Source organism: Rana temporaria, chromosome 9 (assembly GCF_905171775.1).
Source record: "Rana temporaria chromosome 9, aRanTem1.1, whole genome shotgun sequence".
NCBI lineage: Eukaryota > Metazoa > Chordata > Amphibia > Anura > Ranidae > Rana > Rana temporaria.
Window position 1 is genome coordinate 66,769,058 of NC_053497.1, and position 27,453 is coordinate 66,796,510.

The window sequence follows — 27,453 nt, forward strand, 5'->3', positions numbered from 1 at the left end:
GGACGCCATTCACGTTCACTTAGAAGCAAATGACGTCCTTGCGACGTCATTTGCCGCAATGCACGTCGGGAAAGTTTCCCGACGGAGCATGCGCTGTTAGCTCGGCGCGCCTAATTTAAATGATTCCCGCCCCCGGCGGGATCATTTACATTAGGCGCCCTTACGCCGGGCTTTTTAGCATATCGCCCGCGCAATTTACGGAGCTACTGCTCCGTGAATCGCGGGCATTTCAAAATATTTGCGTGGGCGCAGAGCAAAAATCGTTGCCCTTTGCCCACGCAAATATTGCACGGATCTACCTGAATCTGGCCCATTGTTTACTGTGAAAATGACAATTGCAGTTTAGGAGTTAACCACTAGGGGGCGCTGTAGGGGTTATGTGTGACCTCATATGTGTTTCTAACTGTAGGGGGGCGGGGCTGGACGTGTGACGTCACTGATCGCCTTTCCCTATATCAGGGAACAGGCCATCAGTGACATTGCCACTGTGAAGAACGGGGAAGGTGTGTTTACACACACCTCTCCCCGTTCTTCAGCTCCTGTGACCGATCGCAGGACAACAGCGGCGATCGGGTCCACGGGTTTCGCGCGGAGCGTCGGACCGGGTCGTGGGCGGGTGCCCGCGACCCACGGCTGGACACTTAAAGGGGACGTACTGTGCAATTCTGCCGTCGTAAATGTGAAGGAGGCGGTCCTTAAGTGGTTAAAGTGATTGTATTGATTCGTTTTTTTTTTTAAATAACAAACATGTTATACTTACCTCCACTGTGCAGTTCGTTTTGCACAGAGTGGCCCCGATCCTGCTGTTCTCGGGTCCCTTGGCGGGTCCCTCGGCGGCTGTCTCGGCTCCTCCCTGCAATAGCTAACCCCCTTCTGGGAAGCTCTATTCCGAGGGGGTTAGCTTGTGGGCACACTCCCTGTCAGGCTACTTTCACACTGAAGCGCTGGGTGCGCTGGCGGTAAAACGCTGCTATTTTTAGCGTAGTTTTACCGTTTTGTTTGCAGCGATTTTCTGCCGCTAGTGTTGCGGTTTTAACCCCCACTAGCGGCCGAAGAAGGGTTAAAACCGCCAGCAAAAACACATCTTTGCAGGGTGGGTTGTAGGCGCTATCCCATTGTTTTCAATGGGCAGGGGCGCTATAGGAGCGGTATTTTTACCGCTCCTACCGTGCCTCAAAGATGTGTCTGGCAGAACTTTTTTTTGCGTCCCGCCAGCGCAACGCTCCAGTGTCAAAGCCCTCAGGCTTTTACACTGGATAGAAAGGAGAGCCTCTTTCCGGGCGCATTGCAGGCGCTATTTTTAGCATAATAGCGCCTGCAATGCGCCTCAGTGTGAAAGCAGCCTCATACACGACAGACTGTGTCTATGGACGTAGCACCCATAGACACAAATAGGTAGATTCAGGTACAATGGATTAACTTTAGGGCGGCGTAGCCTAGCCGGTTTAGGCTACACCACCGTAAATTAGCTAGGCTAGTAGTGATTCTCAATCTACTTACCTGCTAATATACGGCGGCGTAGCCTAAAGCGGGCGGGCGTAAGGGCGCCTAATTCAAATTGGTTGGAGGAGGGCGTGTTGTAGGGAAATGAGGCTTGACCTCACGTTTTTTGACGTTTTTTGCTACTGCGCATGCGCCTACATTTGACCAGTGCGCATTGCGGCTAAGTACGCCGTACAGGCCTATTGATTTCGACGTGGACTCCCGATTCGCGGACGACTTACGCAAACGACGTAAAAAAATTTGAACCTTGCGGCGGGAACGGCGGCCATACTTTAACATTGTTATTCCACTTCATAGGTGGAATAACTTTAGGCCGCCTAAGGCCTTACGGAAACGACGTAATTCGACTGCGGCGGCCGCGCGTACGTTCGTGAATCGGAGTACAAGCTAATTTACATAATCTACGCCGGCCGCAATGGAAGCGCCACCTAGCGACCATCAGAAACATTGCAATCTAAGATAGGACGGCGCAAGCCGTCGTATCTTAGATATGTTTAAGTGTATCTCTGTTAGAGAATACACTTAAACATAGGTCGGTGCAGATTCAGAGTTAATCCACGGAGTCTGGCCGTTGATTGGATAGATTGATAGCAGCGCAGCTATTGGCTCTCGCTGCTGTCAATCTCATTCAATGACGCGGCCGCCGGGGGGGGCGGAACCGAGTCATACACTGTTAGGTAGATTCAGAAAGAGTTAGGCCGGCTTCTGAATCTACCTAACAGTGTATGACTCGGTTCTGCCCCCCCCCGGCGGCCGCGTCATTGAATGAGATTGACAGCAGCGAGAGCCAATAGCTGCGCTGCTATCAATCTATCCAATCAACGGCCAGACTCCGTGGATTAGAGGACGCGCACAACAGGTTAAAAGGGCTCAGGTAAGTAAACCCGGGGGGTAGCGGGGCCATAATTGGCAGGTGTTTTGCATAGGATGCATTAAGATGAAAAAACACGAACTTTACAACCCCTTTAAGCTGTGATGTCAATTCGCAAAATTCAGAGGAGAAGGGAGGGTGCAGTACAAGACTGCATACCAGATTTTCTCAGACTGCAAGAAAACTAGGCTATGTTGGTTGTTTTGATGTTTTTTTTATTTAGCTTTTGTTTAAATAGTTGTTTCTTTTAAATATAGTAAGAACAGCTTAGATTTGGATCCCTTCAGGCGTACCTATGTTTAGAATGTGACTAGCTATAGAAAGCTACTATAGCTATACTAGGAGCTCTAGACTCTCTGCTCCCATCTGTATGCAATTTCAGTTTCTGTAATTGCAGTCTAATAGCTGGGCATGAATTTGCAAATTGGTTATTCGTATAGTCACACCCCAGCAAATATGGTACAAGCAGACACAACTAGGTACAACCCAGAACTGCTTTAAAAGAACCCACAGTCAGCATAATCTAATATACCATACCCATTGTAACATTAAAATGTATTAGTCATTCGTTTTTTTTTTTTTTATTTCGTTTTTTTTTTTTTAGGTAAGCATATCATTTTATCTATTGCAGCATGTTACAGCATTGTCCCACTGATTAAAGTACTGGTCAACTCGAGTCAGGCAATCATTCAACGTTCCTTCCTAATAACTGCTGTGATAAAAGGGATGATTTACTAATAGAAGAGAATATTTAAATAAAATGTGAGAAGATTCGCTTCAATTATTCAATCGTGTTAACAAAAATCCTCATTAAATTTTTTCATCTACATATGATTGGATAATTGAAGTCAATTTTCACACATTCCATTGAACGTTCTTATCTTCTTTAGTAAATCAGCCCTAAGGCCCAGGCTACAAAGAGAAAAAGTAAGGTACAAACACTGAACAAGAAAATATGGCTGTCCCTACATATATACCTAAAAATTATTGTATACGTAAAAACAAGAACACACAAAAAGTGTAAAGAAATGTAATAAAAATTACACCAGACAATAGGTTTCTCTTAAAAGGTAAACTTTAGCTAACATCTGGACATGTGCACTGTAAAAATAAATTAGCCATTAGACATGTGCCATGAGAAGGCTGCGGCGTTCTGAAATACTTTCATTCACTCTTTACAGCAGAGTATAGAGCTTACCATGGTTCCCCAAAAATAAGCCCGGGTCTTATATTCATTTTGGCAACCAAAAACACAGTAGGGCTTATTTTCGGGGTAGGGCTTGCCATGCAATGTGCGATCTTCTCTCCCCTCTCCCTCCCTGCCTGTCGGGAATCCCTAGTGTGAACATAGTAAAAAATGGTTGTAAAATGCTAGAATCCTCTCTATTACAGTATTATATAATGTAAAAGGTGTGCGTTTCTGTAGTATAATTGTGCAAATACCTTCTTATAGCATCGCTGTGTGCTTCCATGGCCCGCTGTCTTCCACCGCTCTGAGCACTGCAGGGGAGGGGGGCCAAGATCGCCCGCTGACACCCAGGAGAAGAGGAGAGCAGCGGAGATCAGCTGATTGTCGCTCAGCGCTTCCATGGCCCGCCGGAGCTGTCCTCCACCGCTGAGAACTGCAGAGGGAGGGGGCGGAGATCCCCCGCTGACACCCAAGAGAAGAGGAGAGCAGCGGAGATCAGCTGATTGTTGCTCGGCGCTTACATGGCCTGCCGGAGCCATCTTCCACCGCTCTGAGCACTTCAGAGGGAGGGGGGGCCGAGATCCCCCGCTGACACCCGGGAGAAGAGTAGAGCAGCGGAGATCAGATTGTCGCTTAGCGCTTTCATGGCCCCGCCGAAGCCGCCTTCCACCGCTCTGAGCACTGCAGAGGGCGGGGGGCCCCGAGATCCCCCGTTGAAAAGCAGATCAGCTGAGCGCTGTACCGAGGGTATTCAATACAATTACAGAAACACACACCTTGTACATTATATACTACTGTAGGAGAGTGAATTCTACCATTTTACAACCACTTTAAACTAGGGCTTATTTTCGGGGTAGGGCTTATATTGCAGCCCAAAAAATCTAGGTACATTTTATTATCAGGGTAGGTGTTATTTCCAGGGAAACAAAGTACTAAATGAAGGCAAACTCTGCTGACTTCCATCATCCAATTATGTGCAAGCAATAATGCTGTTCCCCCCCCCCTTTCTTGTGATTGAGTATTCTTTGCAAAATGAAGCCTTCCTTACCTCATTTACTAAGCGCTAAAGCAACTGCGCTTGTAAAGTGCACAGTCTATTTGCCTTTAGTAAATCAATCCCAATGTGATTTAGCAGTACCCATAGGTCCTTCAGTTTATAGTCCATAGCTCTGACAAAATGTCTGGGCCCCCTTGACATCCACTTTCCAAGGTTTCCTTGTGAGTTGTCCATCTTTGCAGTTGAATGTTTGATCTTGTGTTAAAAAAAAATTAAATAAAAAATAGATAAAGTAAGACAAAAAAAAAAAAATGGAGGTGTGACTGCAAGAAACCAATCGGATGCATGCAACCTTCTTTTAATGTGCTTGCTCTCATATAATTGGCATACGATAGGATCTGTAAAACTACTTCCTGCAGCTTATGTGTCTGTGGTTAGCACATCAGACAGGTCTAACTAACCCTGCCAAATGCTACAAGACACTTGATAGTGTAAGTAAGAGTGGGTGACTGGTTCACTCTAATTACAGGATTAAATGACAGGTTCAACATGTAGTGTAATTGTCTCTAGCCTGATATGCAATCTGATCCTTAACCTTTACTTAACTACTACACTAATGCTGCGCAAAGAACCAACTATAAGAAAACCCAGATCTTCATTGTCATGGCTTGCTTTGTATCTACCGCTAAATATGGCCTTCCACGGTGTTATATATTTAATAAATACCGTATTTATCGGCGTATACCACGCACTCGGCTAGGCTCGGCCACACTCGGCTCCGCCCGCCACAGCCTAGAGCCGAGCGTACTGCGCACTCGGCTAGGCCCGCAGCCACGCGAGAGGAGCCGAGACAAGCCGAACACACAGGAAATCCGGCTCCTCTCGGCACCAAATCCAAAAAACAAACACCGCTGCAACCCCGGGCAAGGTGCCGATGGACACGCTGGACGGAGACGGACACGGACACGGACACCTGGATGGAGGCCGCAGACGGACACCTCCAAAGCCGCAGACGGACACCCACAAGGCTGGACGGACCCCGCGCAAGGCCGCAGGACAAGGCCGCCGACGGACGCAGGACAAAAATGTAAGTTTTCTTTTTTTTCCTTAAACTAATTTTCTAAGCTTGGGGTGCGCGTTATACGCCGGCGCGCGGTATACCCTGATAAATACGGTATTCATTAATGTACAACTTTGTACATCCAAGCAGATGTGCGTTTAGAGATTCGCTAGCTTAAATAATTGTCATATATAAAACAAAAAAATTTCTGCTGAAAGGTCTGCTTTAAAAAAAAGGGACACTAAACACTTATTCTCCATAAAATTTCTAGATTGTAAGCTCTAACGAGCAGGGCCCTCTGATCCCTCCTGTATTGAATTGTATTGTGACTGTACTGTCTTCCCTGATGTAAAGCGCTGCGCAAACTGTTGGCGCTATATAAATCCTGTATAATAATAATAATAATAAATAATCCATATAGAAACGATAATTAAAGTAGAATTCCAGGCTAGCTCTTTACTAAACTTAAAACTGCTCCCATCACCCTTTTTAACTCCAATGCTACTTACCCCCTTAAAACAAGATGCATATACAGTGGAACCTCGGATTACGGGCATAATCTGTTCCAGGAGAATGCTTGTAATCCAAAGCACTCACATATCAAAGCGAGTTTCCCCATAGAAGTCAATGGAAATGAAAATAAATTTGTTCCACACTGACTTCTATGGTATGCAATACCACATGTGGCTAGATCTGGGGGGGCGCCAGAGAGACTTAGAAATATTTGGAGACCGTTCGGCTGCATTCGGAAACCCTCGGAAAGGCTCAAAAACACTCAGGAACTGAGTATTTCTTGAATCCGTTTTGCGAGACTGTCTGGATTTGAAAAAAAATAATTGCTCGTATTGCGAAATGCTCGTTACCCCTTTTTACCCGCAATCCCAGGTTCCACTGTATAGTACTTACCTATTCTAAGGGCAGTCACATGACCTTTCCAGTGGCCAGCTTTAGGGGAGAGGAGAGAGTGCAGGCAATGGATGAAAGGCACGACTGCTGACATCTATACAATCCCTATATACAGTATCTCACAAAAGTGAGTACACCCCTCACATTTTTGTAAATATTTTACTCTATCTTTTCATGTGACAACACTGAAAAAATTACACTTTGCTATAAAGGAAAATAGTGAGTGTACAGCTTGTATAACAGTGTACGTTTGCTGTACACCCCTAAGTGAAACTGTCCATATTGGGATCAATTAGCCATTTTCCCTCCCCGGTGCTTCTTTCCCCTCTAACCACCATGCTTGACTGTAGGCAAGACACACTTGTCTTTGTATTCCTCTCCTGGTTGCCGCCACACACGCTTGACACCATCTGAACCAAATACATTTATCTTGGTCTCATCAGACCACAGGACAAGGTTCCCATAATCCAGGTCCTTAGTCTGCTTGTCTTCGGCAAACTGTTTGCAGGCTTTCTTGTGCATCATCTTTAAAAGAGGCCTTACTTCTGAGACCACAGCCATGCAGACCAATTTGATGCGGTGTGTGGCGTATGGTCTGAGCACTGATAGGCTGACCCCCCCACCCTTTCAACCGCTACAGTAATGCTGGCAGCACTCATATGTCTATTTCCCAAAGTAAACCTCTGGATATGATGCTGAGCACGTGCACTCAACTCCTTTGGTCGACCATGGCGAGGCCTGTTCTTAATGGACCCTGTCCTGTTAAACCGCTGTATGGTCTTGGCCACCGTGCTGCAGCTTAGTTTCAGGGTCTTGCCAATCTTCTTATAGCCTAGGATATCTTTAGACCCTCAGGTCTCGTACACACGACCGAGTTTCTCGGCAAAAACCAGCAAGAAACTTGCTGGTATTTTTTTTTGCAGAGGAAACCGGTCGTGTGTACACTTTGACGAGGAAACTGTCGAGGATCTCGTCAAGCCAAAAAGAGAGCATGTCTTCTTTTTCCTCAATGGGAATGGGGAAATGTGGCTCGCTGAGATCCTCGACAGCCTAACAAGGAACTTGACGAGCAAAACGATGTGTTTCGCCTGTCGAGTTTCTCGGTTGTGTGTACGAGGCTTTAGAGTTCTTTGCCATGAGGTGCCATGTTGAACTTCCAGTGACCAGTATGAGAGAGTGAGAGCGATAACACCAAATTTAACACACCTGCTCCCTATTCACACCTGAGACCTTGTAACACTAACGAGTCGCATGACGCCAGGGAGGAAAAATGGCTAATTGGGCACAATTTGGACATTTTCACTTAGGGGTGTACTCCGTTTTGTAGCCAGCGGTTTACATATTAATGGCTGTGTGTTGAGTTATCTTGAAGGGACATCACATTTACACCATTATACAAGCTGTACACTCACTACTTTACATTGTAGCAAAGTGAAACTTCTTCAGTGTTGTCACATGAAAAGATATAATAAAATATTTACAAAAATGTGAGGGGTGTACTCACTTTTGTGAGATACTGTGTGTGTGGATATATATATATATGTCACAACAATGACCTCTACAAAGGGTCAGAACACTTCTTGGCCTCTTGGCTTTACATGGGTTCAAAGTTGAACAGGCTGTGAACAGGCCGCAAACTACAGAGAGATTAAGTATAATGCTGGAGGAAAGACACCATGCAGCAAATGGATTAAACAAAGTGACAAAGACGCTGTGTCAAAAGTCAAGTGTTGCAGTCGTCAAAAATCTGTCATGTATTGAAATGTTAGTGAATTCAGCTGGGATCCATCTAGGATATAGGACAATGAGATAATCACTCGGCACATTTCTTTTCTGGGACAGACACTTCTACTATGTACTTTATGAGGATCCCTGTGGTGAATAGGTCCAATGAAAGCAAAAGGGAAAAAAAAAAAAAAGTTGAAATGTGTGAAAATCTAGCCTAAGCATACAAGCTAAATTAAAACCAACCTTTTGGCAAACAGATAAGGAACCGTTGGTATACATTTATGTAAATTGTTTTATCTACTAAATAATTTTGTTTATTCTGTGCAGCTGCTTTTGAGATTCTGGAAGCCCAGCTATACCACAAAGCCAGTAGGCTGACACTAATCTCTCATTAGAGTTAAGGCAATAGTGATAGCACCCCATTCACCCATGCTGATTGGACTGTGAAGGTCCAGAAGTATTGAGAAGACATCCTCTCTCTATTCTCCCCTCCCGTATACATATTTACTGTGGTAGACTGACAGCAGCTTTCTTACAGCTATTACTACAATATTTTTTTGTTATATGTTCCTGTACATGTTTATGTAAAAAACACTCTAATCACCAACACTTAAAGTGGAGGTCCACCCTAAAAATGATACTTACCAAAAATTGCTGTTACTAGGCAGATCGTCGTAATCTGCCTCTTCCGCGGTGAGGTTCTGCGTTCTCCTCCTCGTGTTGCCTCCTGGGAAATGGAGGCGTGCTGCCTTCTGGGACACACAGGACGGTGTTCCCACTTACAAATAACTGCGCGACTCGCATATGCGCAGTAGGAAACGGGCAGTGAAGCCGTAAGCTGATTCACTGTCTGTTTCCCTTAGTGAGGATGGCGGCGCCGGGACCCGGTCCGAGGGACGGATCTGCCTCTAGCGGCCAACATCGCGGGAAACCTGGACAGGTAAGTGTGCTTATTAAAAGTCAGCAGCTACAATTTTTTTTTTTTACTGCCGGACGTCCGCTTTAATGACAGTGTGGCAAGTGGACAGAGACAAAGTAAATAATAAAAAAAAAAAAGTTTGTAAAAAGAAAGGCAATCAAAAATTTCTGATCTCAGTTTTGTGGGTGTACTACACTTACTCTGTTATACCATAGCAATCACTTCAAAGAAACTGGACACAGAGCAGTGTTGTACAGCAACCAATCAGATTTCACCCATTATAATTTTAGATAAATAACAATGGAAGACATTTACTGATTGGTAGCTTTGATGTTGGTTTTAATATACTTTAGTAAAGATCATTTAACAGTACATTAAAGGGGTTGTAAACCCCATTCATGAAATTTGACCTACCTAGAGGTTTATGTAGGGTTTCCTTATTTTTCTCCAAAGCTCTAAGTGTCGTGTATTTCTGCTGCTCCATTCCTCTGTTATCAGCAGAGTCATTTCTGACAAGTTCTCTGACACACGAGAACATGAGCTGAAAATTTGTGTCAGGGAGGAAGCTTAGAGGTAGATAAGCAAAAAGCTGGTCTATTCAGACTACAGCTCTTTCGAGTGGCCTCAATGCACAGTCTGTCTTGACCGTCTGGGTGAGCAGATCTTTGTATTATACTATTGGTTGTATTGCTGTGTTTACACTGATTGTATCATATTGTATCTATTATGTATTTTTACTGTATTATCTGTTTCATAGACAACTCCTCCTGGAGAAGCGGTCCCATTCCGCGAAACTAGTTGAGGAAAGACCTGTCTATACTCCACTTTTTTTATTTAATATTTCTGTATATTATTATTTTTTATGTATTAAACTTTTTATATTGAACAAAACGTTGTATATTAGTACCGAGATAGTCCATTATAACCCTTTGGGGTGGGTATACGTGGTGTACGGTCAGCCTCAGCAACTGCCCCTATACTCCCAACCCTCCTTTGGTGAAAATGATCCATCAGATCCGATTGACCAGTTTTCTTACAACTAAAACATTTTGAAAACAAGTCACACTTTTACACCACTAAAGTTGTGACCTCTAATAAAATGTGGTTCTAAATAAATGTCATTGTAACTACTGTAGGTGGGGACTGAACAGCGGATGAATTATAGTGAGATCCAGGCAGAATTAAAGCATATTCAAACCCAAAAACAAAAGTTGATACAATTACAGCTTACCAGTCCTTAGATGTGGTGCTGCATTTCTTTTCTATTTTTTTCACGTATTTTTCCTTAATTATAACCTGGTATTCCTGTCATTAACACACTTCTGGTCTTAGGGAGACACCTGTACTAAGCAGCATTGTCACCCTAGCAAAGGGAGTGTGTTAGGCCACAAGCTCTTCTCCATAACAGAGGGAGGTGTTTTATAGTCCCCGGAGATAGCCGGGAACAATACTAACTGGTAACAGCCCAGAGGTTGAGAGCACAGCTTTTTTTTGCACTTAAACATAGATAATAAAATCCTTTCAACTGTATATTTAACAGACCAAAATGTAGCAAACAAGAGAGATGTTAGATTGTACATAGACCTTAGGGGTACAAACATGAAAACTCTGCATGTAAACTCAGCCATGTGACCCACCATCTGAGTAGTAACCCTGTTCTCTAATTCCCTGTAGCTACAGTTTGTGAATGACCTAAAGCTCAACGCCAGGATCCTCTTACCTCCGTAATATATTCTATATCTCAGTACTGCCACCATACCCACGTTATTCTTTACTCCTAGCTCTGTATACAATGGTTTAAATAGTGTTGTTCACAAGTCCAAGTTACTGGAGAAAGTTCCTGTTTGCTGCCAACTTCCCTAAATAACATGTTTCATGATTGTTTGAGACTTGTCCAGTTTCAGGGCGATTCGGAGCATTGCTCTAGGCCACAAGTGTCAAACACAAGGCCCGCGGGCCGAATCCGGCCCTCCAGGCCATTTTATGTGGCCCTTGCACCTCTCCTGCAGCTGCAGGAGAGCTCCAGCTCTCCTCTAGACCCTTACTTTCTGCTTTCAAGCAATGCAACCAGCTTCTTCCCAGCAGCTGCATAAGGAAAGGGGGGTGTAAGGGAGAGTGGGGGACTCAACTTCTGAAGGTGGGGTGGCTCTTGACATCTAATATATGGGATAGGGATGCGCTGGACATCTAATCTTACAGATAGAACCGGCCCTTTTGAGGGCAATCATAATGCTGATGCGGCCCACGATGAAAATGAGTTGAAGGCAGTGAAGGAGGAGTAATGAGCTCTATTATCACCACCCACAGCCATTGCCAACAACATATCGATCGCCGCCGGGCACCCGCGATTGTTCGTTACAGAGCGGGGACCGGGAGCTGTGTGTGTAAACACACAGCTCCCGGTCCTGTCGGGGGGGGAAATGCTGATCTTCTGTTCATACAATGTATGAACAGAAGATCAGTGTTTCCCCTAGTGAGGCCACCCCCCCACAGTAAGAACACACCCAGGGACATACTTAACCCCTTCCCCGCCCCCTAGTGTTAACCCCATTCACTGCCAGTGGCATTTTTATAGTAATCCAATTCATTTTTATAGCACTGATCGCTATAAAGATGCCAATGATCCCAAAAATGTGTCAAAAGTGTCCGCCATAATGTCATAGTACCGAAAAAAAAAAAAAAAAAAATCGCTGATCACCGCCATTACTAGTAAAAAAATATATTATTAAAAATGCCATAAAAATACCCCCTATTTTGTAAACGCTATAACTTTTGCGCAAACCAATCAATAAACGCTTATTGCGATTTTTTTTTACGAAAAATATGTAAAAGAATACGTATTGGCCTAAACTGAGGAAAACATTTTTTTTTTGGGGGGATATTTATTACAGCAAAAAGTAAAAAATATTCATTTTTTTCAAAATTATCGCTCTATTTTTGTTTATAGCGCAAAAAATAAAAACCGCAGAGGTGATCAAATACCACCAAAAGAAAGCTCTATTTGTGGGGAAAAAAAGGACGCTAATTTTGTTTGGGAGCCACGTCGCACGACCGCACAATTGTCAGTTAAAGCGGCGCAGTCCCAAATCGCAAAAAGTGCTCTGGTCTTTGGGCAGCAATATGGTCCGGGGGTTAAGTGGTTAAAAAGGGTTAGCTGGAGTTAGGCTTTACCTCCATCTAATACTACCCTCTTCAGACAAAACTGCTGACTAAGGGTGACTCTATTGTTCCTTCATAGATAGAAGAGCCACCCTAAGACAGGATGTTGGTTAAAGGCCAGAATACCAAGTGAAAAAAAAAGGGGAAAAAAAACTGAAAACGAATGCAGCTTCCACAACCTAGGGATTGGAAGGCTGCAATATTTCCTTTTTGTTTGTTTTTGGGTCGGATATTGCTCTAACCAGTTTGTTTCAGCACTAGTCCGATATACAGCAAAATGATTCAGCTTACAAATAAAAAGGAGTATAAAGAAAATTACCAAAATTAAAGTGCATCATAAATAATATAATAAAAAAGGGAGAATTCTAAGTGTCTGCCCTTTCCTTTGACCAGAAAACCATGCAGCAGTATTTCTAGGTGGAGTCACACAAAAAAAAAAAAAGCAAACTTTCAAGCCGAGACTCGACGCCTGCAGACAGCGAGATGCATCTTCAGTCTGTGACAAGCCTGAATGCTGAATCCCACATAACAACATTTGGCCAAGTGCAGAGCAGATTGCAGCGATTTCTTAATATCTGTTACATCCCTGTGTCTGTATATGAATCACTTCCACAGCAGTAACCTTCAGCGTCTAAGTGTTACGCTCACCTTGAGCCAGTCACGCCACATCGTGCCCTGATAATGTCACAGCTGATCTGAAAAAGCAATCAGCTGGGATTCTGCTGCCTATGTGCCATTACTACCAGATGTAAAGAAGAAAAATAAATAAAAAAAAGTTTAAAATTCCCTCAGATTTATTAGAGAAAATTATGTGCTGTCTGTGATACTTTTTTTAATTATCAAAATTTTTGCCACGTAAATAGTTTAAACAGATGGACTGAAAGATCGTATATATTGCTCCCACTTTATATCGTGTGCTTCGAAAGAGGTGTGGCTTTGATATTAGATGGGCTAGCAAACAATAAATACCGTATAACTTATCTACATTTAATGTCATTTATGAAAAATAAAAAAAATAAAAAAAGGCACTAGGTGGTGAATTAAATGGTACGAGATCGACTAACACTCTATAATAAAAATAATTTTAATTAATTTACGATCAAAAAGTGCTTATATGCCAAAGTGACCATATTAGAAAATGTGTTTAAATATTGTACCAAAATCCGATATAGATCCAGAGTATCAGTGTGAAATGGCTGTTCTATTTAAAAAAAAAAAATTATATTATATATTTGTGTGTGTATGTATTATAAAAAAATAAAAAAAAGGATTTCCCAAATCTGAGAGGTATATTGGATTCTGCAATATGACAGTTGTGATGCAACGACGTAGACAGGGCTGCAGAGTGATTATAAAAGAACATCACACTCTTTGAATGATTCAGCAAGAAAGAGAAAGTTTTATACACAAATGGACGATTAAAAAAAAATAAAATAAAAAAAAAGCATAATATATATATATATATATATATATATATACATACATATACATTTATATATATATATATATATATATATATATATATATATTTATTTATTTATACATATACATTTATATATATATATTTATACATATATATATATATATATATATATATATATATATATATATATATATATATATATATATATATATATATATAAATATATAAAACAGTCCATTAATATCAGTGAAACAGTCTGTAATTTTATATTTTATATACACAAAGGGTACAAAGATAGTAAACTCTTCTACACAATAGTCTATACCAGCCAGTTAAACTTTGTTCATGCTTTTAGACTACTATACTATTCAATAATGTATATTCAGATATCGCCACTCCAACAGCTTTACTATAAAAGCAAGATAGAAGTGAACAATCAGAATAAAAGTTATCGCAAAATCTTTAAATCAATAAAGCGACATATCCATATGCAGTTCTTTGGAGAACCGTTTAGTAGACATGCATACTTTTTTTTCTTTTTCTTTTTATTCTTATTAGATCGTCTTTAAACATCTAACAGGCTGAGCCACATCAGCAAAGCATTACCGGCAATGTAATTAAGCACATATGTTAAGAGAAGACACTTTATGCCATTATCTGATTATTTTAAGACGCTAGAATAACTTACTGAAAAAAGACATCATTTTGGACTTTTCAAAAGCTCATAGTGGAAAGAACTGTGATGAGATGTGACATGACACCTCCACACCTGCAGAGGTCTGCACCAGCACAGCTCTGCAACACTCAGCCCACTGATGGACTCCAAGGGTTAAATTCAATGCAAGCTGCTTCACCTTATCCAGGATCCCATTCTTTGTTTCCAGGCAGAATACAGTGCAGATGTGAGAGCTCTCACACTGCGCATGCACGATCAAACTATGCATAAAATTGAGGGGGGTGAAAAAAAAAATGTTTCTCTGAAAAGTAATCAGGGATGTACTTTCTGCAGATCCAACGATATGCCGGTTAACGCTTTCTAGCATGGCGTCGCCACCTTTAAGCTGGGACTGCATAGGAGCATTTTCACTGCCTGTGAGATGTTTAACTCCTTTACTGACAGCTGCCTCGTTGGAGTTCCTTGCACTGCACATGCTACAACACTTAGCGAGCAGTTCTATCTCTAACAAGCGATTCAAATTACTTCTGTAACCATACACGTTACAATCTCACCATACAATCTTTGTACAAGCGATGTTACGGTGGCCATGCACACTTCAATTGAATTACTTAATCGAAACAGAAGCCGATCAAATATCCATAACTTCCCTATCAGATTGATTTAGACTCGGTTGAATTTGAAAGAACTTAGTTGATCGGCCAGGTCGGAAAACGATTGATCCTTTTGCACCAATCTATGATATTATGGGTGGCATATCAATTGAATGGGCTGTCAAGTATAGATTGATTATTCCTATTGAAAAAAAAAAAATTGGATTATCTATCAAGGTGCATATGGCCACCATTCGATTTACCAGAGCTTTTGTAATAGGAGCACCTACCTTATCTATCCAATCAATCTGTATACAGTCAGACAGGCCCTTGCACTACATAGTTTTTGTAGAGCTAACGGAGATTGTACGGTTGGATTGTAACGTGTGTGGTGAAACCAAGAAGGGGGTTTCAATGGATGACACTGACAGATGGGAGTTAATATGATTACAATAGATAGATAGATAGATAGATAGATAGATAGATAGATAGATAGATAATGCACATGCATCTACACACCTAGATTTGACTGCAGCATTATGTAGAAGCCATATGCTCCTTCCCTTCCATAGACAGAAGTTAGGTGGACCAGATACAACATAAGCGAAAAGATCGCAATGCATTAAGGGGCGTATTTATAAAGCAGTAAACCTGACTCGCACTAACAAACGCACTGCAGGTGAATCTCTCCGATATATGCGTTTTAAACGACGGCGACTCATTCACTAGTGAATGTTTGATGAAACAAATTTATACATATGTTCTGTTTTAATTATTTTTTGTTGTTTTTTTTTTTACCCCTCCCCCCCTTTCGCTGTAGCACATATGTTTCCAGAAACGAAAAACGATAAAAAAAAAAACTTAGGATGCCACAAATCTGAATAAGCTCTACTAGAACAGGAACATAAACAAACAAAAAAGAAATAGTTTTTACCTCCCTTTTTACAGAAGTGAAATAAAAGAGGGCAGGTCTGCGAAGTCCCTGGAAGCGTACGGTATTTCCCGAAGTGCGCAGTAAAATATGAAGCTGGCGTTTGGGGTGGAAATGCAGATGGGCACTTAGCAGACGGTTGGGTGAGAAGCACGCTGGTCTGTTAGGCTGCACACTGAGAAAGCTCTAAGTGCTCATGCAAGACTCGGCTGTCTTCTACCCCGGGAGAGCACGTTGCAGGAAAATCAAAGCATCGCCCCTTGCCCCCCCCCCCCCCAAAAGGTGGACCGTCTCTGTCCCGGATGGGTTTGGCAGCTGGTACCGCGCTTGTCAGAAGAAAACCAGGACTGGGCTTACCTTATGCTTATATGCTGACTGAGCAACCCCAGAAGACGCGATCCTCAGCTGCGGAATGCCATATGGAAAAAAGCAGAAGCAGCACTAAGCGAGACAGACAGAGTGCTGGGTGAGGCTTTAGCATGGGTGTATAATGAATGCCGCCATTTTAAAGCCTGGCTCTTGAAATCACTAGGCATAACGAAATTAAAGCACGCCCCACGTACATAACTTCATTGCTGGGACGTGCATCTGGGATGAAACTATGCAAACCGCGGGGTGCGAGATGTCAGCTAGGAAAGCAGGAACCTCGTCCGAAGGGAAGGGAACTGAACGCAAGCGGTCGCCTCGTTGGCACCGAGCGGGCAGATGAATTTTAATGCACGGCTTTGTACAGCTGTGCCATGCGGCTGCTAGAAAAAGCACTTTGCTGCAGTGAAATGTGCACAGGCTCGTCAGAAGCTATTTCCTGTCTCCCTCTGCTGCGCCGACTTGGTACAGTCCACAAAACACAGCACCTAATGGCCTTTGGGAGCTGTGTCGTATTCTGTAGCTCTGGCTGGCTGCTGCCATAGCAACATTGCTAAAACCTACACAAGATCTGCACAATCCATCCACCAGTAGAAGAGGAAGGTGACTCCGAGCAATTAGTGGCAGCGGATTCGTTAGTTCATGTGAAAGTTGCAGGCTGCACGTGCTACGCAGAATGCCCCCCCCTTCCGACAGCAGACGCGTGCACATATATACACATCCCCCCCCCCAAGAAGAAAAAGAATAATGAACAGAATCAGTCCTTATAATGACACAAGGAAGGGGCTCTGCAGTCCTGCTGTGTCACCTTGTCCTCGCTTTACCCACAAAGCTGAGTAAACGGACTGGACAATGCCTGTGACCTTTAGTGGCACAAAGTCTCCAATGTCCAACAAGCAGGGGACGTTAACTCCTACAGCGCCCACCTGCAATGTCACAGCGTTGTATGAGGCAACCCCCCGATGGACTTTAACTTTCTACGTCTAGGATCTAGGGCAGAGCGAGGTTATGACTGGTTAATCATTCGCTTATTTTCATTTATAGGTTATTCCTCATACACAGTCCTATACAACAGACTGATGCTGGGTTTCCTACAAGTGAGTCGTGAAAGGGTTAACGTGTATCTATAGCCCAATTCAATTTTTCTAGTTTTGAATGGAATAGCATTAAGCCGGCCATACATGGACCCAAATTCGGCTGGTGCAGCAAGGATCTGCCAAATTTCAATCCATGTATGGGCAGGCTGGTTGTACAGAAGTTATAATTTTAAGTACTAATATAGCGCCGTCAATTTACGCAGGGCTTTACATATACATTGTACATTCACATCAGCCCCTACCCCTCAAGGAGCTAAAGCCGCGTACACACGACCGTTTTTCATGACGAGAAAAATGCAATTTTTTAATATTATATAATATTATATGGTCATTAAAGCGGTGGTTCACCCACAATAACAACATTTTAGCATTAAATTAAGCATAGTAGCGCGAGCTACAGTATGCCTGTATTTATTTTTTTTTGCCCCGTACTCACTGTGCAATCCTATAGTGAAGATTCAGACTCACCGCGGGGAATGGGCGTTCCTATCCAGAGGGAAGATGATTGACGGTCGGCTATGGCACGTCACGCTCCCCGAAGATAGCCGGAGTAGGTCTCGGCTCTTCACGGCGCTATACGGCGCCTGCGCACAGACTATGCGCAGGCGCCGTGAAGAGCCAAGTCCTATTTCGGCTATTTCCGGAGAAGCGTGACGCGCCAGAGCCAGCCGTCAATCATCTTCCCTCTGGATAGGAACGCCCATTCCCCGCGGGGAGTCGGAATCTTCACTATAGGATTGCACAGTGAGTACGGGGCAAAAAAATAAAATAAAGGCATACTGTAGCTCGCGCTACTATGCTTAATTTAATGCTAGAAGAAAAACAATTTTTTATAGGGTGAACCCCCTCTTTAAAAACGACCGTGTGTGGGCTCCAGAGCATTTTTCTCGACGTGAAAAATGACCATTAAAAATTTAGAACACGCTTTAATTTTTCTCGTCGTTTTTCACGTCGTGAAAAACGGTCGTGTGTAGGCTTTAACGACGGGAAAAAACGTGCATGCTCAGAAGCAAGTTATGAGATGGGAGCACTCGTTCTGGTAAAATTAGCGTTTGTAATGGAGTTAGCACATTCGTCACTCTGTAACAGACTGAAAAGCGCAAATCGTCTCTCACCAAACTTTTACTAACACAAAATCAGCCCAAAGGGTGGCGCCACCTAAATGGAACTTCCCCTTTATAGTGCTGTCAAACGTGTTGTACGTCTCCACGCTTTGCATTTTTTTTTTCACGATCATGTGTATGCAAGGCAGGCTTGACAAGAATCACATCGAGAAAAACAACGTTTTTTTCTAGGACATTAAAAACAGGATCGTGTGTACGCGGCATTACACTCTAAGGTCCCTAACTCACATTCATACCTATACTAGGGACAATTTTAGACAGGATCCAATTAACCTATTAGCATAACTTTGGAGTGTGGGAGGAAACCGGAGTACCTAGAGAAAACCCATGCAGGCACAGGGAGAACATGCAAACCCCAGGCAGATAGTGTCTTGGTCGGGATTCGAACCAGCAACCCTTTTTGCTGCTAGGTGACAGTTGCTCTACCAATCCACTCTTATACAACCAACCTGTCAGGCCTCGTACACACGACAGAGTTTCTCGGCAGAATTCGGCGAGAAACTCGGTCAGAGCCGGATTCTGCCGAGAAACTCTGTCGTGTGTACACTTTCGGCCCGATGGAGCCGCCGAGGAACTCGTCGAGAAAATAGAGAACATGTTCTCTATTTTCTCGTTGTTCTATGGAGCTCTCGGCCCGCCGAGCTCCTCGGCGGCTTCAGGGCTGAACTGGCCGAGGAACTCGATGTGTTTGGCACGTCGAGTTCCTCCGCCGAGTGTACGAGGCCTCAGATGTTCCCTGCTCGATTAGCGACACCAGCTATAGCCATCAATCAGCGCTAAACAGTGTATTCTAAGGGCAGGGAAGTCTCTTCCCCATCAGACTACAATAGCTCATTGGAGAGGATTTCCCTATCCACATTGAGTGTGTTGATAGGGAAATCATTTTTTTTTTCAATTCAACCCACTGGTTGAAAAAAAAGAAAAAAAAAAAAAAAGAAGATTCATGCATGGGCTGCCTTAGACCCCTTTCACACTGAGGCAGTTTTCAGGCATTTTAGTGATAAAAATAGCGCCTGTAAAGCACCTGAAAACTGCCTCTCATACCTCCCCAGTGTAAAAGCCTGAGTGCTTTCACACTGATGCAGTGTGCTTGCGGGACAGGAAAAAAAATCCTGCAAGCAGCATCTTTGGGGTTTGGGAGAGTTGTATACAGCGCTCCTACACTGCCCCCTGCCCATTGGAATAAATGGGCGGCGCTACCGAAGCGTCTGAAAAGCGGTTCGGAAACACTGCAACACGGGTGATTTTAACCCCTTCTTAACTCCTTTGTGTGGGTTAAAAGCGCCCCGCTAGCGGCTGAAAAAGCTTGCTTAAACAGCGGTAAAGCGCCACTAAAATTAGCAGAGCTTTACCGCTAACGAACCCGCCGCCCCAGTATGAAAGTAGCCTTAGAGAAGGATTTTTTTAATGCAGCTTTTTTAGTCAGTAATTTACACCTAATGTGCGCAAATGCTCATTTCCATATTGTGCAGAAAAAGGGCACGAAAATAAGTTTGCGCACATTTGCGTGAAAAGACGCATGAGTGCGTGGAAAAATGTGCACACCTATATAAGAGAAAATGCTCGTAAATACATACCAATAGTAAAAACTTCTAAAAAAGTGGATCATGTGCAAGAGGCCTTATGCCGCTTACACGCGATAGGTTAAACCGATGAGAACGGTCTGATGGACCGCTTTCATCGGTCCAAACCGATTGTGTGTGGGCGCCATCGGTTATTTATGCATCGGTTAAAAAAAAGCCAACTTGTTTTAAATTTAATCCATCGGTTAAAAACCCGCGCATGCTCAGAATCAAGTCAACGCATGCTTGGAAGCGTTGAACTTCGTTTTTTTCAGCACGTCGTCGTGTTTTACGTCACCGCGTTCTGACCCGATCGGTATTTTAACTGATGGTGTGTAGGTACGACTGACCATCAGTTAACCGATGAAAACAGTCCATCGGTCCGTTCTCATCGGATGGACTGATCGTGTGTACGCGGCATTAGATCAGGGGTGTCAAACTCAATTTCATCGTGGGCCGCATCAGTATTATGATTGCCCTCAAAAGGGCCGGTTGTATCTGTAAGATTAGATGTCCAGCGCATCCCCTCCCCTTACATTAGATGTCAAGAGCCACCCAACCATCAGAAGATGAGTCCCCCACTCTCCCTTACATCACAGTGCACCCCCCTTACCTCATGCTGCTGCTGGGAAAAAGCTGGATGCATTAGACCCCATTCACATCTAGGCGTTTTTACGCCTGTAGCGCTACGCCTCTGCCGCCAGAGGGCTGGAAATACATGTCCCTCTATGGAGATGGTTCACATCTCCACGCCGAACGCCGGACGCCTGTCGCCTGCGGCGTGAAAAAAGGTCCCGGACCTTTTTTTCAGGCGTCTTCGAGCGTTCGGCTAGGAGATGGCAATCATCTCCATAGAGGGGGTCATCTTGGGGCACATCTAGGCGGACAATACCCGCGTTTTGTCGCCGCAAATCGCGGTACAAAACGCCGCTATTTTTACCGCGATTTGCGGCGACAAAACGCCGCGATTTCGTCCGTCTAGATGTGAATGCAGCCTTACTTGAAAGCAGAAAGTAAGGGTCTGGAGGAGGAGGAGCAGAGGAGGGCTGGAGCTCTCCTACAGCTGCAGAAGAGGTGCGAGGGCCACATGAAATGGCCTGGAGGGCCGGATTCGGCCCACAGGCCTTGTGTTCGACACTCGTGCCTTAGAGAGATTCCCCTTTCTTTCCTGTTTTGGTGACACCGTTTTCACTAGACAGAGCGCAGGAAACTCCCTAAAATGTCAAAACACACAGAAGTTAAACTTTCATTTTTAAAGTAAATGTCTATATCTACCTCAACTACCCCCCAGGAGAAAAATGGTGGCACACAGCAGGGCATCACTGAATTCGCTGGGCACAGGGGCGGACTGACCATTGAGTCACTCGGGCACTGCCCGAGGGCCCCATGCCACTAGGGGGCCCCATCCGGGTTGCCAGGCTCAGTAAAACCAGGGACAGTATGTAAAAATCGGTGTTTTTTTTAGATCTGTCCCCGATATGTCCGAAAATGACATGCTTTTAATGTGAATATCCCAAGATTTTAGCTGCCCGCCTCTGCACTACCTCCTGGCGTGGTGGCCATCTGTAAGCCAGAGGGGCCCCATACTCTTCTATTGCCCGGGGGCCCCATGAGTTGTCAGTCCGCCCCTGGCTGGGCAGGTAAGTATCAGAATCAAACCCATACTAGCCCATTTTGCTTTTAATTTGCAGGCTTTGCAGGGAGCAAAAGAGGAAGTAAAACCCTTCCTCTTTAATGCAATGCATGTTAGCAAACAAAAAGGTATGGGTAAGGTAACACACAGCAATGAAACAGTAAGATGAAAACTCAAAATTAATATTTAATTTACTAAAGCACTGTATATCCAAAATTGCCATAGTTTTCATATTTTTTTTAAATATTTGTATCCATCTCAGAGCTGCTGATCCCCTGCAGCCTCCTTGCAGCTACTTCCCATCTCCATTCATGTACTCCAGTAATGGCTGAATGGCGTTACTGAATGGCATTACTCAGAGAGAGGGTCTCCTGCATAAGTTATGCTGGAACAGCCATTTGTAGTCTTCATTAGAAGCCCTTGTGACGCAGCAATACAATTGGGAGACAGGAACAGAGCTCTATGGGACAGATTCTCGTAGAATGGAGTAAAACTCTGGCGGCGTAACGCATCTCATTTATGTTACGCGGCCGCAAGTTTACCGTGCAAGTGCTTGATTCACAAAGCACTTGCCTGTAAAGTTGCGGCGGCGTAGCGTAAATTCTCCGGCGCAAGCCCGCCTAATTCAAATGATCCAGGTAGGGGGAGTGGATCATTTAAATTAGGCGCGTTCCCGTGCCGATCGTACTGCGCATGCGCCGTCCCTAAAATTTTCCAACGCGCATTGCGCTAAATGACGTCGCAAGGACGTCATTGGTTTCAACGTTAACGTAATTCACGGACGACTTACGCAAACGACGTACTTTTTAAATTTCGACGCGGGAACGACGGCCATACTTAACATTGGTTGGCCCTCATATAGCAGGGGCAACTTTACGCGTCGCAAAAGCTACGGAAACTTCGTAAATTCACTGCGTTGACCGCGCGTACGTTCGGGAATCTCGCGTAAATAGCTAATTTGCATAGACGACGGGGAAAACGACGTCGGCGACACCTAGTCGCGGGGAAAAAAATTACATCTAAGATCTGACAGCGTAAGAGCCTTACGCCTGTCAGATGTAATGGATATCTATGCGTAACTGATTCTAAGAATCAGTCGCATAGATACGCCGGGCCAGATTAGGACTTACGACGGCGCAAATGGCGTTGCGCCGTTGTAAGCTCTTTGACAATCTGGCCCAATGATACTAAATAAGGATCTTTACAGTAGGATCACCCAAAATAATTTTAATGAAAACGGCAGATTTAAAAATTACGGTAAAACGCTGCTATTTTACCTTCGGATTTGCGGCACATTTTGGCCGCTAGCGGGGCGCTTTTAACCCCTGCTAGCTGCCGAGAAAGGGTTAATACCGCTGGCAATGAGCGCTACAGAGGCGTATATCCGGCGGTACCGCGGCGCTGTCCATTGATTTCAATGGGCAGGAGCGCATTAGCAGCAGTGAGTTCACCGCTGCTAATGCGCTCGAAAGACGCTGCTGGCAGGAATTTTTCTGACGCCCTGCCAGAGCACCGCTCCAGTGTGAAAGCCCTCGGGCTTTCACACTGAAGTGAATAGAGCAGCAGTTTAAGGGCAGATTGCAGGCGCAATTTTTAACGCTATAGCGCCTGCAAAACGCCCTCAGTGTGAAAGGGGTCTTAGGCAGGCCCTTGCACTAGACAGTTGGTAGATCTAAAGGAAATTGTATAGTGTATGACCAGTTATAAAGCGTCTAGGGGAATTTAGTGATTGGGTTTACGTAAACTTTAAATTACAGTATCACATTTATTTGCCTGGTCATAAGCATCACTATAATATTACTCCACACCGGACTGAAGTATCACTTGTTACAGATAGGTGGGCTGACATTGCTGGTCTCCTGGAAATGCTAGTTGCCTGGCTCTCTGCCTTTAATACGTCACTGACAGCCGTGAGTGAAATGAGAACTCTTGATCTGCATTCTTATTTGAGGTCTAGGCCTTGGAAAGCAGCAAAGTCTCTGAACAGCAGGACAGCCAAATAACTAACATTTTCAGCAGCAGTCCTCCCCATAAAAGTCCTCATGATCAGTGTGTGTGTTTGGGGAGGAGCCAGTTCCTCACAGCCTTAGTAGGCATCAGGGGCGGACTGACCATTCGGGCATTCCGGCACTGCCTGAGGGCCCCATGCCACTAGGGGGCCCCCATCAGGGTTGCCAGCCTCAGTAAAACCAGGGACAGTATGTAAAAATCTGTGTTTTTTTACATCTGTCCCTGAAATGTCCTTTATCAAAATCCTTTTGGTCTAAGAATCACACGATTATAGCTGCCTCGCCTCTCCAGTACCTTCTCAGTCTGTGTATGTATACTGTGTGTGTGCGTGTGTGTGTGTGTGTATGTGTATTCTGTGTATATGTATATTGTGTGTCTGTGTATACTGTGAATGTATACTGTATGTGTGTGTATACAGTACTGTGTGGCCCCATAATCTATTTCCTGGGGGCCCCATAATCTCCTGATGCCTGGGGGCCCCATAATCTCCTATTGCCCGGGGGCCCCATGAGTTGTCAGTCCGCCCCTGGTAGGCATCATGACTTGCAACAGATCTACCCACCTACAGTCCCATTAAAATAAGACCCAATCCACCCAAATGTGTATTTCCAGGTTTGGGTGAATGGATGAGCTGAATCCTGTGTCAGTGAAATCTCTGAATCTGAGATCTCGGTCTGTCTACTCACCATATGAATCATAAAGAGGCGTCATTCTCCCTGCAGGATTCTTTTTTAATAAGCAATTTTCTGGCCATAAGATTTGTGCAGGAAAGTACACTTTCTTGTATTCTGCCTATCCTTTGTTGTGCTATTTTCAAGTACTCGCCGATACCGATTACCGATACATTTTTTAATGTCATGTGACAGTGGCACATGTGTCAGTATTTTTATTTTTTACTATTTTTTTTTTTTTTACAATGTTTTCTTTTCTTCTTTTTTTTTTTTAGGGGGGTGGGGGGGGAGTGGATGGTGTCAGTGTGTTTTTTATTTAAAATTTCTTTATTATCTTTTACAATTCATTTTTTTTTATCATTTATTGCAATATATATATATTTTTAGCCCTGTTGGGGGGCTTTGGTGAGATATCAGGGGTCATAGCATCTCACCTTTGAGACAGAGAAAGGGACTAAGGACACAGATTCCTCAGTCCCTTTCTCAGCTGCACTAAAAATGAATAGACAGGAGACAGAGGCTCCTCTCCATTCATAAACTGAAGCATCGTAAATACCAGTTACGATGTTTCAGTTATATGAATGGACAGAGTCAGTGATCACTGACTGTTCATTCAGAAAAGAAGGAGCCGGGTTTACCGGCTCCTACCTCCGCTCTCCATCCTGACAGATTGAGGACAGAGGGGGCAGAGGAGGACATGGACGGGGACACTGAGCACAGAAGGGAAGAGCAGCATGGACGAGGAGAGTAGCACAATGGAGGGGGACATGAAGTGGAGCATGGACGAGGAGAGCAGCACAATAGAGGGGGACACGGAGAAGGGAGGGAAGACACGAAGCGGAGCACGGACGGCAAGAGCAGCACAATGGAGGGGGACACGGAGGGGGGACACAGAGCGGAGTGCGGACGAGGAGGGCAGCACAATGGAGGGGGACACGGAGGGGGGACACGGAGCGGAGTGCGGACGGCGAGAGCAGCACAATGGAGGGGGACACGGAGGGGGGACACGGAGCGGAGCGTGGATGGCGAGAGCAGCACAATAGAGGGGGACACGTAGGGGGGACACTGAGCGGAGTGCGGACGAGGAGGGCAGCACAATGGAGGGGGACACGGAGCGGAGCGTGGATGGTGAGAGCAGCACAATAGAAGGGGACACTGAGCGGAGTGCGGACGAGGAGGGCAGCACAATGGAGGGGGACACGGGGCACGGAGGACGACAGCAGTACGGAGGAGGGACTGGAGGAGGATACAGTCAGCGGTGATCGGTGCAGCTTTAAAGATTTCACTAAAGCAGCTGAAAAGGGGGGGGGTCCAGGGAGAAGCTGTCAGGCTTTATAGAAATCTTTACAGGGAGATCGGTGTTTGTAACTTCCCCAGCCGCACCGATCATCCCTGACTGTACAGGTATCGGGTGAAGCATCGGAGCATTTGCCCGAGAACAAGTACTCAGGAAAATGCTCGGTATCGGTACCGATACTAGTATCAGTATAACCCTAGATTTCAGGTAATTGTTCTAGCTGAAGTGAAAACCTTGTTAATTTATTTTTCAAATCTTCGGCTTTCATTAAAAAAAATTCTGTTGATCCTGCCATGAAGGTTCAGGCACTTCCTGTTAAAACTCTCTGTTCCGGTCTCCCAGTTGCATTCCTGTGGCTCTAGTTTTGTGGATCACAGGAGTGGAGTTTGTTCTGCACTCCTGTGACCCGTTTTCTAAAGCCCAATGTCACAGAGCCAGTCCAGGCAAGGGAAAGACTGCAACCATATGGTCAGGTTCCAACCAGATGCCTGGACCAGCATCTGGCTCAGCCTCTTAGCAAGCCACTGAGAGCCTGAGCCAGCTGCTGCTCCCGCCCCTTCCACAGCCCAGCGCTCCAGTCAGCAGGGGGCGGGGAGCAGAGAGTGGTGACTGACAGTCACCAGTTCTCTGTTCACAGAGCACTGAGAAATGAGCGATCAGCGGTGTTTGATCGCTCAATTCTCACCCATAGAGCTGTCGGGGGACAGATGCAGCATTGGCTCAATACTGCATCCACCTTGGTAGGTATGATTAATAAAAATAAAAAAATACCAACCGTCTCTTTTAACTGTGTCATCGTGTCCAAAGGGCATCTGAAGTGGACTACAACATTAAAAAGACCTGGTCCACTGTTGTCACCCACTCTAAGAAATGTAGACAGAAAGTGGCGGAAAATAGACTGCAGGAGATCAGCAGCACTGAGATGCAATAAATGAAAAAAAAAAGATGAAAACGAGCATTTGAAAAATACGCTAGTTGTTTTTAATACCGAGTGCTTTCGAAAACGTAATGTCAGTTAGCTAGGACCTATGCCTGCTTTCAGGGCCCCTTCATATCTTCCTGTTCCATTGCAGTGCTTTTATATACTGATTAGCGGGTGCACCTGACTGCCTGCAGCCACTGATCGATTAGAAATGTTCCACCAGGACATTGTATTTGACAGCGGCACACGCTAATCAAAAACTAACCGTGTATGGTCAGCTTAAGAACTGGTAAGCTTACAATATAATTAATGTTTGTTCTTGGGTTTAGTTATTCTTCAAGGAAACTTAACCTCTTCAGCCCCGGACGGTTTTACTCCCTTAACAACCAGGCCATTTTTTTTTGCGAAATGGCACTGCGTTGCTTTAACGGACAATTGCGCGCTTGTGTGACCTTGTATCCAAAAAAAAATATGTATGTTCCTTTTCTTTCCCACAAACAGAGCTTTCTTTTGGTGGTATTTGATCACCTCTGCGGTTTTTATTTTTTGTGCTATAAACAAAAAAAGAACGTCAATTTTGGAAAAATATTTTTTATTTTCTGCTATAAAACATATCCAATAAATCAAAAAATATAAAAAAAATATAATTTCTTCCTCGGTTTAGGTCAATATGTATTCTGCTACATATTTTTGGTAAAATAAAATCTCAATAAGCGAATATTGATTGGTTTACACAAAAGATATAGCGTCTACAAATTAGGAGATATACTTATGGCATTTTATTAAATGTATTTTTACTTTTTACTTGTAATCGCG

At 44.2% G+C, this 27,453-nt stretch overlaps 1 protein-coding gene across 10 annotated transcripts in view; it reads right to left on the bottom strand.

Annotated features, from left to right (window-relative positions):
- LOC120913619 (muscleblind-like protein 3) overlaps positions 1 to 16,743 on the bottom strand; it is a 201,996-nt gene extending 185,253 nt beyond the window's left edge. Inside the window, exon 1 of one of the 10 annotated variants that reach the window (XM_040323709.1) lies at positions 16,313 to 16,723. The gene's annotated coding sequence lies outside the window, so the exon portion shown is untranslated. The other 9 variants (XM_040323714.1, XM_040323711.1, XM_040323715.1 and 6 more) reach the window with 9 other exon arrangements.
- Between the last annotated feature and the right edge of the window lie 10,710 nt (positions 16,744 to 27,453).